Source organism: Panthera pardus, unplaced genomic scaffold (genome assembly GCF_024362965.1).
Source record: "Panthera pardus isolate Hobbes unplaced genomic scaffold, ASM2436296v1 HiC_scaffold_10, whole genome shotgun sequence".
Lineage (NCBI taxonomy): Eukaryota > Metazoa > Chordata > Mammalia > Carnivora > Felidae > Panthera > Panthera pardus.
In genome coordinates, this window is record NW_026526655.1 from 40,824,101 (window position 1) to 40,840,052 (window position 15,952).

The window sequence follows — 15,952 nt, forward strand, 5'->3', positions numbered from 1 at the left end:
ATATAATTTCGTGAACTGGGAGAATTCCTTTCCAAATTAATTTGACAGGATAGAATTGCATGGACTTATTTTCGGATAGTATGTGTTGGTATAACTTACTATTGTTGTTGGTATAACTTACTTTTTTCATGATGTTAGCATATATACATTTTCCACAGTTTTTTTTTTTTCATTAATGTTCTAATAGTATCAGCCAAAATCCTGAACTCCGTCATAGATTTGTATAAATCCAACATGGTTATCACTGTGAACATCATATAGAATTCCACTTAGGTTCAGAATACATATTCTTAGTTTTGAAGACTGTATGTGTATACACATCATCGTATCTGTGAAATTAAAAGAAATTTTAATTTCAAAAAGCGTGAATTAAATTACTGGTATTTGAAGTTAATTTTCCAGAGTTTAGGATGTCAAATTAATGAAAAAAGTACAAAAAGAATTAAGTACAACAAATATAAGTGCAAAGCAATTTATTTAGGAAAAATAAAGAAGCAAAAAAAATGACAAGGTCCAGTTAACATCTCAAATTTAAAGTATTCAAAAATGAACTTATGATCTTTTCCTCTAAATTTGATCTTCCTCTCCTCTAAATTTGATCCTCCCATAATACTCCCAGTCACTGTAAATGACATTTCCACTTTTCACGTGTCTCAGACTAGAAATCTGGGTGTCATCATTTACATGTTCCTCACACATACTGCCTGCGCCCAACCTATCACCAAATTGTGCTATTTTGTTTTTATTCTGCTGGTATCTCACGTGGTCTTTTTCCCCATTGTCTCTGTTAATACATTATCCCTAACTGTCATCATTTCTTATCTCTATTAATTTACTAACCTGACAATATCTTTATCAACCTTTCCTCTTACATTCCTCAGATCTTCTTTATTATTGTAACCAGAGTCAGTGGTGTTGTAATGGTGTTGTATGGAGACACGTGGTAGCTAGATTTGTGGGGAGCACAGCATAATACATAGAGTTGGCCAATCACTATGTTGTACACCTGAAAGTAATGTAAAATTGTGTGTCAACTTCAATACTTCAATAATAATAAAAAATGTATTATTTTTGGTTTTAAAATCCTTCAGTTGGTTTTGTAATAAACAAAGGGTGATATTATGAATCCTAAACATCACTGATCCATTTCTGTAGGTCCTTGTCCTTGAGTATCTCCCCATTTTTTTCAGGCCACATTAATTTTGTTCACTTTGTCTTGATCACACCGTCACTGCCACATATATCTTACTGCCTTCTCTGTTTCAGCCTCGTCACATGGTGTATTCTTAGCCATCTTCTGACCACATGTCTGATCAAATGACACTTTATTCTTGACCCTATTGTAGACTATTATCCTGTTGTGACTTTGCATGTCACATTGCTCTGAGTAATTTTGGTTTATACCATTTTTACTCTAATGTTATGATTATTAACTCTTGCCATTATCTCTCTCCAGATACTAAGGAGGAGAAACTCAGAAGATTTTTTTGTTCCTTTCTCCATTCCCAGTTACCTGGCACTGGGCTACTTTATAATAGGCAAAGAAAATTATTGTTGCCTAAAGATTTAGTATTCAAATAATGTTGCAGTTCTCTAGTGTGGTACGTTTTGCTGCACTAGAGAACTGGAGAGAGATAACAGAGGAGTCATTGAAATTTAAAGCTGGAATAAATCTTAAAGTCTCCTACGTCATTCTTTTGTTACCAGCCAAGACTCAGAATAAAAGGCTTGTTTGATACCACGCCATTAGTTAATGTCAGAGCACGGACAAGGAGTGAGGTCTTCCATCTTCTAGTCTAGTGTCTGTGCTATTGGTATTTTGGGTCTCGTTACCATGACTGTAAAAACGTCTTTTAATAACGGGGTATCACTTTTATGTCTACAGGTCACTTATTCAAGTAAGAAACTACTCTTTGATTTCCAAAATATCACTAAATGCACATTTTCCTACATTTCTGACTCTGTTTTTTTCTACTTGTTCCTTAAATATAGCTGTTATTCACAGTTCTGTTTCTGTTCTCCTGCACTTTTCCTGTTTTGTAACAATTCAGGATAATTCCATATACTTCAAATATTTCAACTACTGTGTATGATAGTTGAACCAACATTTGAATCCCAAGGTGATAGATTTTCGTTGTCTTCATAAACCAAATAACTATCTACTGGATATTTCTAGTAGTAAAAGTTGGAAATAGTAGTAGTTGGAGGTCTCATAAACAAAATAAGAATCATCATATACTCTCCAAACCAGTCTTCTCCAGTCTGAGGCTTGATGTACAGTATTGTCATTCTTCTTCATGCCAAAGCCTTTAACAAGTGAGAAGTCACTCCTTGAGAAGAGAAGTCTCTGCTTCACCCCAGTCAACTTGTCACCAACTATTGTGGGCTATCTCACTTAAATATTTCCAGGTTCTGCCTCCTCCTCTTTATCCCTATTGGCCTGGCCATACTTCTCTTGTTCCACTTCTCTAGACTATTGCGTTAAATTTAACTGGTCAACTAGTTATGTCTTTTTAAAGTCATACTTAATGGCATGTCCAGGTTCTTCTTTAAGCTAAAAGTTTATTATGGTGTTCTTCTTAAATGTTTCAACAGCAAATATTTCATCTGTCTTTAGAATAAAATGCAAACATTTTAGAGTATTTCTTATGATTCTTGGTCACAAGAGACAAAACCCAACTCAAATTAATTTTAACAACAACAGCAAAAAGAAATTTATTGCTTCATGGAATCTAAGGAAGGAGTCAAAAAACTATCAGAAAGGCAAAGGTAAATCTGGCCATAAGATATAACTAAACACAGGGACTCAACACCATTGAGATAGTCTCTCCTTTTTTGTTTTCTAAATTTCCCTAAACATTAGCATAATTCTGCTGTACTTGTAATCAGTTTTTTGAAGTGAAAGAGAACATTAGTTATAGACAGGACCTCAGATGTACTTGAAATAACATCTTTTCTTACAATTGAGGTTCTAATGTCCAGTTTTCCAGAACGTTTTTTGCTTAATAATAACAAAAAGGAGGGTGATTAGGGCCAAGGAAAGGGAATAATAAGAAAATAAATCCTTCAAATTACTGAAATTCAAATATAAAGCCAGAGTTCTTAAGTAAGGACTTATTAAATTTAGCCTGTGTATGTACATATTATTGCCCTACTTCAATCATATTACAAAGTTTGAACTTTATTTTCTCTTTAATAATATAAAGTGACTTGCAAGGAAAGCTGCAAACATCTTTCAGGGAAAGAAAATAAATTGTGGCTTCAGAAAATATTTACAGTACAATGTTGTTCCTGCAGTTTCGTTCAATGAAAAACCACTGTGTTGCTGTTGTTCAAAATGTGAAACCAGATTTTTTCCTACTGTTGTTTTGTTAGCAGAGTCACGCAACTGACAGTGGCATCCAAAAGAAAGTAGTGTTTCTCAATACTCCTTAATTTCCATATGTAACCACAGAACTTAGCACAGTATGCATCTGAATCTAATTTGCTTCCTTTCTTATTCGTACATAAAATATACAGTTTCTAAATTGGTTTAATGGAAGCAATTATCAGAACAATATTCACTAGAAGTTCTGTGTGTGAGAAAACCCCATAAAAATAGAAAATACATTTTCTAGATAGACTTGAGTAACCATCTTAGCTCAAGAAGTAAGCAGATCAGTACTATGTGACTGAACATCCTTGTTAATCTATCCTGAATTTGGTATGTTTTATTAGCATCTAAACTCCTTGGGGATTTCTGGAACATAGTTTTAATACTACATTCTCATTGCCACAAGTAAGAAATTGCCTATCATTTCACATGGTTAGTACTTACTGTGTGAAAACTTTACAGAATAAACTGATAAGTATTTAAGTTATATCAAGGAGGGCTCTTCTTTTCCATAAATCAAATTTAAAACAAGTCAGTATTGATCTAGGAATTGAAGGGCGTGAAGGGTCAAGAGTCCACAGCAAGTGGGCCATGCATATTTGAATGGCATGTGCACCACCACAGCCTCTGGGTCTAAAGGGTTTGCATTTCCCAGTAATGGCTGAATGTCTAAGATAGAATAGCTGATTTTTGAGTGTCAGTTTTATCTATTTCAGTAACACTGGTTCTTCCCAAATATATGGAACATCTTTCCTACTCTCTTTTCATGCCAAATTTATACCCATATTTGTTGTCCTTTTAACTTGAATCTTATAGCTCATGGCTTTCAGAGCAAAGCAGTCATGCTAAATTTTTATTCTAGAAGGATAAGGATAGAGATATGTACAGTGCTTATTGAAAGAAAGTATTAAATATAGATAGAACGTTGAGAATTAAAAGAGCCTCCTGAAGCTGTTATGTTGCTTGAAATATGAAAAAGAGGAATGGATAGTAATAGGGTTGGTAAAGTAAAACATCAATAGAAAGTAGAAGGATTCATATATGCATTCCTATTTGTTGATTTCTCATTTGTGCAATATAGGGATGCTATTTCCAACCAATACTTCCTAAAATTATAGTCCTTACTACATTTTATATGAAGTCTCATAAAAACTCAAAATTCCAGTTACTTCTCATAAGCTTAATTTGAACAAACTACAGAGGAAAACGGAAATATTTTTTCTAACATATCTTTCTAGGCAAAATGTGGAAAGCATCAGAAGTGCAAGAGAAATCACAAATATTTCAGGATAAAAGTTGATTAGAAATGCAAGAACCTAGAGGTAGTTTTCAAAACTATTGTTAAATTTGATAGTGCTTATGAAAGAATTCAAGTATAAAGAGGTAGTGATAAAAATGTAATTCAGAGTTGCCCCTGGATGTCTCGTTGACTGAAATAAGAAACTCTTATGTCAAAACTGCACTTTTTTAGTATGAAAATTCAAAAGCAGAAAGTGGAAACTTTCCTTTGCTCTTTGTAAACAGTTGAACAGTGTATTTTAATATTCCTTGTAAGTGATCACGCCTGGAAACACTACCCGTTTGTTAGCCAAAGGCAGAATGTAAAAGTTGTTAGGCAGAAGTCAACCTGCAGATAAACACTAAATAATTAGTTTCTGTGTATAATTCACAGAGAGGCTGCTGATCTGATAATAAACAAAACTAATATTTTATTAGAATATTAAATATTAAAACATCATTTCTCATCTTCTTTATGTTTCCACAGTGTGTAGAGTGGCTACACAAATATACAGTTATACAGTATTTTGAGATTATCTTAAAAGTCAGGATCTACCACAGTTAAGCAAATTAACCTTTATGCCACTTATCCTATTATTATACATCCATCTACATAGATATTTTCTAGAAAGTATGCAGTTCCTCCGCTTTGTTTCCATTAGACTTTGCATTTCAATAATTTGTTCAAATCTTGCATTTTTAATGGTCACAAATATAAACTATCCCCAAATCTTCCCTGATTTCCTGAGCAGGAAGTGATTATTCTTTCATATCAAGCCCTTTAAAATGTTTAGGGTTTGCACACTGCCTATTAGATTATATTTGTTAGTAATAATTTGGACAGTGTTGTCTAGTCACTACCACATTTTAATTTCTTTTAAGACAATCAATCATTTCCTTCTTCTCAATCATACTTAAAGATGCCTTGTACCTAGTAATCTTTTTAGTAAATGTTGCCTGAATAAACATTCTGACTATATAGAGAGACAGAATATCATATGCTTTTTAAATCCAATTCTAAAAATACCCACCAAAAATGTCAAGATGCCTTGATTAAGTCTCTGATTAATTATCATTAGGAAAATTTGTAAGTAACCTTATTACATAATTGTCACCTTCAGTCTCTTTTCATTTATGCTTAGAACTCATGTCAAATGATGACATTCCAGAATTCAGGACCAGTCATTAGTAAAGTCATTACAAATAGGGTATTGCTCATAAAATACACTTGACTATTGGCAGCACTATGTATGTAATCAAAGCAAATTATGATACTTAACATTTAATCAAAATCACTTCTCAAGAACAAGTTATTTTGTACAATTTTCTTTGCTTTTCTTAGTTAATAAAATGGTTAGCATTGTGATAAAATTCAGTGGTTATCACTTCAGTTATATACCAATCTTTTCTTTTGGATAATGTGATATTGACACAAATGTTATTTTTCTTTTTTTTTTATTTTTTTTTTTATTTTATTTTTATTTTTTTTTTTCAACGTTTATTTATTTTTGGGACAGAGAGAGACAGAGCATGAACAGGGGAGGGGCAGAGAGAGAGGGAGACACAGAATCTGAAACAGGCTCCAGGCTCTGAGCCATCAGCCCAGAGCCTGATGCGGGGCTCGAACTCACGGACCGTGAGATCGTGACCTGGCTGAAGTCGGACGCTTAACCGACTGCGCCACCCAGGCGCCCCACAAATGTTATTTTTCTATTGATCACATTATTGTAGAAATTTATGCAGTGACATATAAAATGTAATTCCATCTTCTGGAGAGTAACAACAATTTTAATAATCTTCCATAAAGGCAAAACTGCCTTTTCCCAATTATGGAATAGTTTCTACATATGTTTATTGTCAATATGAACAGAGAAAAAAATCCTTGACCTGTATTTTATCTTTTTACATATATATCGTATATTTGAAATTATTTTATAATGTGATTGATTTCATGAATGTAGCTTATCAAATTTTTTGAAATATATGTTAATTAATGATGACTTCTAAATGAATAAATTTTCCGTCAAGTTTCACTACTTAAAGGTTTTGTTAGGGTCATTCACTTTTTTTTTTAATGTTTATTTATTTTTGAGAGAGACAGAAACAGAATGCAAGTGGGTTAGGGGCAGAGAAAGAGGGAGACACAGAATCGGAAGCAGGCTCCAGGCTCTGAGCTGTCAGCACAGAGCCTTACGCAGGGCTTGAACTCACAAGCCGTGAGATCATGACCTGAGCCGAAGTCAGACGCTCAACCGACTGAGCCACCCAGGCGCCCCAGGGTCACTCACTTTTGAATGTCCCCTTTTTGGTAGAACTTTCATACTGTTCTTACTTTGTGACTTTATACTATAATACACTTTTGCTTGCTGCTCAAAACAAACAAAAAAATAAACAAAACAACAACAAAACATGTTTTGTTAGTGGAACTTCGTTTAAAATAACAATAATTTACGGGGTGCCTGGGTGGCTCAGTTGGTTGAGTGCCCAACTTCAGCTCGGGTCATGATCTCGTGGTCTGTGAGCTCGAGCCCCGCATCGGGCTCTGTGCTGACATCTGGAAGCCTGGAGCTTGCTTCGGATCCTGTGTCTCCCTCTCTCTCTGCCCCTCCCCCGCTCATGCTCTGTCTCTCTCTACCAAAAATAAATAAACATTAAAAAAAAATTTTCAATGACAATAATTTGCATTTTAACTTAATTTCTTAGCTCATATATGTGACGTCTCCTTGATGTGAGAAGATATTTACAAAATGAAAGAAAGACAAAATGCTAATTAAAATCATTTTAAATTAATAAACAAAATACAAAATAAAATGGAAAATTAAAAATTGATAAAATAATCTGTAAGCTTTTATACCAAAGCATAGTGGTTTACTCTAATATATATAGGTTTTTGTAATTCATATATTTTAATAATTGTATTAACAAACCAATTAATGTAAAAGAGTATAAAAGTACAAAAAAGATAGAATCACAAAAAGAAAGGTAAGATGTTGAAATGATACCAAAATTCATTACCAATGAAAATAATAATTGAGAACAGAATTTTTCCAACTTGCTTTAAAAATGGTAATATATTTGTCCAAAACCACTAAATCCACTATTCTTGTCTCTCTTACCTGTACATATATCTGGACAATATAGACAATTGTGCTTTTCTAATGTTGTATAGAAAGTTTTTATATTTTACTGTCAAATACAGTGCTTAAATATCAATTTCATAATAGTTTTATTTGTGTGTGTGTGTGTGTGTGTGTGTGTGTGTTTTGTACATGCCCTTTATCAGATTAAAGGGATGCACCCGTCGATTTCTAGTTTGGTAACCTTTGTTTTCACTCAGAAAAACTGCTGAATTTTTTGACATGCTTTCAATGTATATTTGAAAAGAATGATGTATTTTTTAAAAAATGTTTATTTATTTTGAGAGAGATAGAGAGTGTGTGTGTGCATACAAGCAGGAGAGGAGCAGAGAGAGACAGGGAGAGAGAGAGAGAGTCCCAAGCCAAATCCATGCTGAGTGTGGAGCCCAACACAAAGCTCGATCTCACAACTGTGAGATTATGACCTAAGCTGAAATCAGGAGTCTGACACTTAACTGACTGAGCCACCCAGGAGCTCTGAGAATGATGTAATTTTTAAAAATTCTCTTGATCTTGGAAGTTAATTAAATTGATTTATAGAAATGTTTTTTAAATTTGCATTCTTTTAGAACAATCAACTTATGCATCTAATATTTTGCTATTTTTCATTTTAATTTTTCCTAATACTTCATTTGAATAAGTTAAGCTTTCATTTCTCTAAGTGTGCTGTAGTTATACATTCCACAAATTTTGATACTTGTTTTTTTAATCATTCAGTTTAAATTGTTTACTAATTTCCATTTATTTTTTCTTTAGTTCATCTGTTGTTTAAAAGCATATTTCAGAGCCACCTGGGTGGGCTCAGTTGATTAAGCATCTGACTCTTGATTTCGGCTCAGCTCAGGTCATGATCTTAACGGTTCGTGAGCTCGAGCCCCACATTGGGCTCTGCACTGAGGGCACAGAACCTGCTTGGGATTCTCTGTCTCTCTCTCTCTCTACCTCTCCTCTGCTCTCTCTCTCTCTCTCTCTGTCTTTCTCTCTTTCTCAAAAATAAATAAAAAATAAACATTTAAAAAATATGTCAAAATTCCAAACATGTAAGTGTTTTAACATTTTCTGCTTTTAAACTGTTTTTTAAATTGTCAGTCTTTAAAATTTGTTGTGGCATGCTTGTAGTAGAAAATATGAAGATTTTGTTTTTTGAAAATCATTAGATGTGCTTGAAAAGATTGAGTTTAGTATAGTTGGTGAGAATTCCCTATATTGTTATTAATTAAAATTGTTTCTCTCATTTATAAACTCTAACCTGTCTTACATATCTTTTTTTTTCCTATTTTCATTAACTTGCTGAGAAATATGTGGTAAAAGGTCCTAGCATAATTTTCTATTTATCATTTATTTTCTGGTAGACTATTTAATGTTTGCTTCTTATTTTTGAAAGCCATGTTAATAAAATAAGCATAAAAATTTAGAATTATTTATTTCTTCTTGGTGAATTAAAATTTTTATTGTAATAAAATATGCTTCTTTATCTCTGAAGATGTTTTTTATGTTGATGTTCACTTTGATTTTAATATAAGTTTACCATGTTTCTTTTGTTAATATTTTCTGGTTATATCTTTATAAACTTTGTTTTTCATCCATTCGGTATTCTATTACTTTCAGTAGCCATCGTGTATGTAGAAGACAGTTGAATTATGTTTGTTTGTTTTTTAATTTATAATTCAGTATAGCTATATTGGTGTTTTAATTGGAATTTTTTTCCTGTTACTTTGGAATTTATATATAGTTTTATGATTTTTAAAATGTTATTCTCAACTCGATTATAACATGCATCATTGCCTGTGGATATCTAATATTAATGATGCATTTACATCTCCCAAGATAATAAAAGGACATAGGTACACTTCAATTCCATTACTGAACCTTTTTGACATGTATGTCCTTTTATTTTGTGTTTAAAATTTTTTTGTATATTTCCAACTCCCCAGCACAATGTTTTTACTTTTATATGGTCAATATATTTTAAAGATTAATCCATAGAGTTTACCTTTTCTATTGCTCTTCTAATTTTGAATCTTTCTTCATCACAAAATTATATTGAGGGCCAATGTATCATAATAAGGGCTGATATACCTCCTGTCTAAAACAACTAAAAATGTAGACAAAATGTTTGAGAACAGTATTCAGGGCTCAAACAGAGTCAGGAGTAGACCCTGTTCCCATTATTTGGGCTGGAAAACCTCATACTTTACATGACCCACTGGGCAGAGCACTCAGAAAAATTTTGTTCAATAGTTAAGATTAATAAACTCCAGACAAACTACTACTTCAGTTTCCATGCAATTGAGATGTATCCCAGATCAAAGCTCAAGAAAGTTAAGAGCGGTAAACAATAACCAGCACCCAACAAAATAAAATTCACCATGTCTGGCATCCAATCAAAGATTTCCCAGGATGCAAAAAAAAAAAAAAACCCAAAAAACAAACAAAAACAGAAACAAAAACAAATCCCAGGAATCTACCAAAAAGAATGAGGAGAAAACTGAATTAACCAAATCAATAAACTAATAAACTTCGGAATAAACTATTCCGAAAGGAATATCAAACCAGTTAGTATACAGTGTTCTGTTAGTTCAAAAAGTTAGAAGAGGGGTGCCTGGGTGGCTCAGTCGGTTAAGTGTTTGACTTCAGCTCAGGTCATGATCTAAGGCTTCGTGAGTTCTATCCCTACAACGGGCTCTGTGCTAACAGCTCTGAGCCTGGAGCCTGCTTCAGATTCTGTGTGTCTCTCTCTCTGCCCCTCCCGCACTCACACTCTGTCTCTCTCTCTCTTCCTCAAAAATAAACACTTAAAAAAAGGTTAGAAGAAAGATTGAATATATTTTACAGATATGTAGAAGACACAAAAATACTCAAATCAAGTTTTTAGAGGTAAAAACTACATTGATGAGATGAAAATGTTACTGGAGGGAATTCATGACAGATGAGGCATTGCAGAGGAAAAGATTAGCAAATTTGAAAACATAGCAATAGAAACTATGCAAAATGAAGAATAAAATGACTCAAAAATAAATAAAATATACAGAGAATCAGTGAGTTTTAGAGCAACATCAGGAGCTCTAATACATGTGTGATTAGAGTCAATGAACAATATAGGAAGAGGACCAGAAAGATATTTGAAGAAATTATGGCCCAAGGCATTCAATGAAAAGCTATTGTAAAATATTTAAATAATTTTAAATTTGATATTTCAGGAGGCATTAATGAAGTCAACGTGGGAAAGGTTAAACATACTTAAATAATCTTATAATGGTTAATATTTTTATTTTGAGTTATGTATAAGAGAACCATAATCATTTTAGTGTTTTGCGTCTTCAAAAGTCTTCATAGGGCTCTGCTGTTGAATCCTCAGATCTTAACATACTTTCATCCAAAGTGGGCTGTTTCAGTCGTTTCAAACTCAAAATGTCCTCTTTTCTCTCAGACCCACATACTCCTATCAAGAACCCCAAGGATGATTCACTTCTCCTAGAGTTGAGGAAGGGCATCAACAACAGGTTTCATTGGTCTTTTTTTCTTTCTTTCTTTTTTTTAATATAGACACTTGACTATATATACATATATATATATATATATATATATATATATATATATATACATACACACACACACACACACATATATATATACTCTATATACTGTATATATATACTGTATAGTAACCCATGGGTTACTATATAGAGACTTTTAAGTCTTTGATTCCCAAATTTGGATTGCTGTTAACTTGAATTCTTATCTTCACTCCTGCCTTGTTAAATTAGTCGCAAGTATGAGGCAGAGGCCAGAAATTATCAATTTAATAAGATTCCAGTTTAGCTCCTATGATCTCCCAGTTTGAATAGTAAGTCCTCATATATCAAGGTATAATTCATTATGAAAGAATCAACTCATCATACTTCAAAAGGGAGTGTGTTTGAATAAATTTCTTGCGACTGCTCCTTGACCACTGAAAGAAGAAAGCAATTGATTGGACAATATTTCAGATGAAACATCTAGAAATAACATTTGAACACTATGACATAACCATTAAAAACCCATAAGATTTATAAATTATTTTGGTATATATCACATCAAATAAAAGGTATTATTTAAACTGGAAATGAAATAATGTTATCCTATAAATTATATGGATAGGTATTTAATACTGATGGAGAAAAAGGAACCATCAATAAAGCTTGATATTATAGGTTTTAGAGATTATCAATAATTTTTAATTACATATAGCATTTTGTGCTATTCATTTGTCAAGTAAGAAAGTCTACCAAATGCAGCATGCTGTGCTATTTGTCCGAAATTTCATATTACTTTTCTCGCTTGATCAACCATTTAAAGAAACTAGGGAGAAATATGCATGAATGTTTGTACCAAAACCATAAAAAATAGTTTCATAAAAGCAATTTAACATGTTTTGATTTGTTTGAAGGTACCATGTGAAATATTACTATAATCTCCTCAAGCTTTTTTTCAACTCTGATACGATCAATTCTGGTATCCTTAAATCCCTTGTCTCAAAAATCCAGGATGCAGCATTCACGAATCTAGTCTAAAGAAAAAAAAAAAAAGGTGGATATTCACAAAAATTTAGCCAGAAGGATTTCACTGGGGCATTGTTGAGAGTAAATAATGAAGCATAACTTATTGAATAATAGGAACTATTATTAGATTGCCATATCACTAATGACCTAGAAACATGGACCTTTTTGCTAACTGAATCCAACCATGTTTTTCTTCATGTACTCACATTGTGGCAGCATGGGTACCTTTCTTCTTCTAAAAAGAAGGCCTGTAATTATGTCTCAGCTCACTTTGGCTCACTTTCAATGAGTATCTATTGGGTCTTTTGGGGTTTGCCTGTTCTCAGGTCTCCATTGGTCCTGTTAATTTCTACTTCTTCCTGTTTAGATACTGATACAAGGCTGGTCTTGTGGCTCTTAATGAGCTCTACTTTGTTCTTTGTGTTTCGAAGAGATACTTACAGTCAAGTTTGTTGTAAATATTGTCCACAGTGTGCTGTTTTTATGTGCAGATTTGGGAAGATTCAAAATTGGCTTCTGTCACTGCCACCATATTCCAAGTATTCCTATATTCATCATTTTAAACATGAGAAAATTTGATTTCTTCATATTCAAAATAAATGGAAATACCAGGAAAAACATTTCCTAAAATAAATCTATCACTAAAACAAATGGAGAATTAAAAAAGGCTTATCACATATGTCTGCAGTTTAGTAATACAGAAGGTAATTTTGTTAATTGTCTGGCACAATGTAGCTATTTACTGTAGATGTTCTTTCACATTTTTTCCCTGTTTGATCTGATTACTATGGCATAGACTGTTTTCTTTTGACTTTACTCCCTGGAATGTGTGTACCTTACAATCAATAAAAATTGAATGGCCTTTGTGGGAAAGGATGCAAAATTATCCATAAAAGCTGAGCAAATGCTGATAACAGACTTATAACATACGTACCTATAATTAGTGTGTTAGTTTGAGTTAACAACACAAATTTGCATTTATGACATTGAGCCATCTACTTACAGGTTTTTTTAAAAGACTATTAAATCAATAATTGTGATGCTAATAAATTGTAGGTTACTATTATGCTTTCTTTGTTTTACTCCTATCCTCAATCTCTCTGACTGATGATACGGCAGTTCCAACAAAAATATTGGCAATGATAAGACTGAATTAGTTTTTTAGTACACTAATATGTCAATTATTAGCTTCAGAAATCATGAGGAATAGTAGAATAATACATACATAATATTAAATTATTATTAAAATGAAGAAATTAGAGCTGCAAAACCAGTAATAATGGGATTAGGTAAAAAGCTATTATAGTCAAAATCCTGTAATTTTTAACAAAAGTTTTTGTTAATGCCAAGTAACAACCATGTGGTGCCTTTCCATTAGTTGGTTTTAATGATTAGGATTAATCTCTCTCCCCATGTAACAAAATTGAAAGCTTGGTAGTATTAAATTGTAAACTCCTTACTGTAGCATGGAACAAAGGACTACATTAGCTCTGCAGAACTTTCTATAGAGGGAGGACTTAATAAATGCTAACTGCTTATATTTATAACTTGAAGGAAGCTAATCCCAGCTTGCTGTATCCACAATTTTCACATACACCCCTTGCACTCTGTGGGCACATAGAAAATATTGCTCACTTGAGATCACTAGCATGCTTCTTCACTTCTTTGAAGACAAGATAGAAAAGGAAAGGGGGAGCTTCAAAAAGCTGGGACCTAAAAGTCAAGCCTTTAAAAACTATAGCCATTGGATTAATCTAGGCAAGAAGACTATGTCAGTTAATATTCTCCTTCAGAATAGCTCCCCAAGAGTTTTAGTTAGGCTTCACATATATTTCCTTTTTAATAGAGCCTACCTTCTAGGGTGCTAATTCACCTCTTCTACTTTTTTGCTCCTTTCTCTGACCTCCTCTCTTATGATTTTGTTCTATTTGTTAAAATAGAAATAACAACAATCCCTCCCAGTGCATAGCTCACAGTTTTAAACGTATTACACGATGTAAAACAGCTTGGCCAACCTTATCACATTGTACAAATGAGAGCAATATAATGGCATTACTCCACTCCCATAAAATATTGAATTTATTCGTATATAAGTTTTTCTTAGATATTTAATCCTATGAATTATCTACTAGATTGAAAATATTAGTATAGTTAGAAAATTCAACACTTTCAGGGAAAAGTGTGGAACAAACCTCATACATAATTAATGGTGCATGCCATTGTGAACATAATCATGTTGAGATGGAGGTCACAATTAATGAATGGCTTAAATGACAGAACAAATAATGGATATTGGCTCTTCAGAATATAATGGTGATTTTGCATGGGTAATTTATTAGCGGCATTGTTTACAAAGATTATCATTCATATAAGAATACCTCTGGTTTTAGTAACTTGATTCTTCCATACAGAATCTTTAAGAAGTATCTCTGAATATATGTAGACACATAAAGATTGGGGTGTATTAGTTCATATCTTCAATGCATTATCTTGGATATTAAAATGAATACTCAACATGCAAAACCATTCCAGGAATAAATTGTTCCTACTATTTTTAGCTGTTAGGGAAGTTCATTTGAAAGTTAATGTTGGTGACTGTCATAGGTGAAGCGCTAATGAATTAGCCTCGGGAAGGGACATGACTTTCTTGGCTGTTTTACCTGAAGACTTTATAAATGTGTGTTATGTTCCTTATGCTTATGAATATCATTAGAAAGTTCCCACATTAGAATTTCTTGCCTACATCATTGGTAGCCATATACAAAACAGTACTTTTAAAATCCTTAAATTTGAATTGTTTTTCCTCTATATGCTATTGTATGATTGACTATTTTATTGGCTGTAAAACTCAGCAGATTAATTAATATTCACTTTCAAGTAGAGTAGTAATTTATATCAAATAATTTTTTGTAGTTTTAAGCTTATGTGAGGACCAAACTCAAATATGTTGACATCTAGTATAGCTTAATGTACATATCACTATGTACATTGAATTGCTTATGAGATACTAGTTTCAAAATATACTATACCTCAAAATTCAGAAAAAAATTATCATTCTAAATATAAATATTTATGTTTACTTCATTTATAAGGACAGTTTGAGAAGGAAGCATTTGAAAACCTCACTACAGTCCTCTAATAAATTCTGGTGAAATATTGAACTTTTTTCCTCTTAATGTATTCATAAAAGTAATTGGCTCCTGAAGAAACCACTCAGATGTTTTCTGACCTGCTATAACTTTCAGGAATTAGAGTGACACAAGGAGAAAAGAAATTTCAACCATCATTAATCAATGAATTGCTTTCTTTAAAAAGTCAGAGTAAAACGCATGCGTTTAAATTGAGCAATGCTGTTAGATACATAAAAGTCATAACGATCCAGTTTTTTCCTTAATTACATTTTCTCATGTAAAAGTAAGTGAATAAATCTGATTGTATAAGGTTTCTAAATTTTGTCAGCACTTAAAAATACTTACAAATAATAATTCAAAGTTGTCAAAAATGGTTTCATCACATTATAACATTGAATAAATCAGATAACTCAGTCTATAAACCTAAGCAAATGGCAAAAATTTCAGTTCTATATAATATTGTGAGTACCAACTACTTGCTTTGTCTTTCAC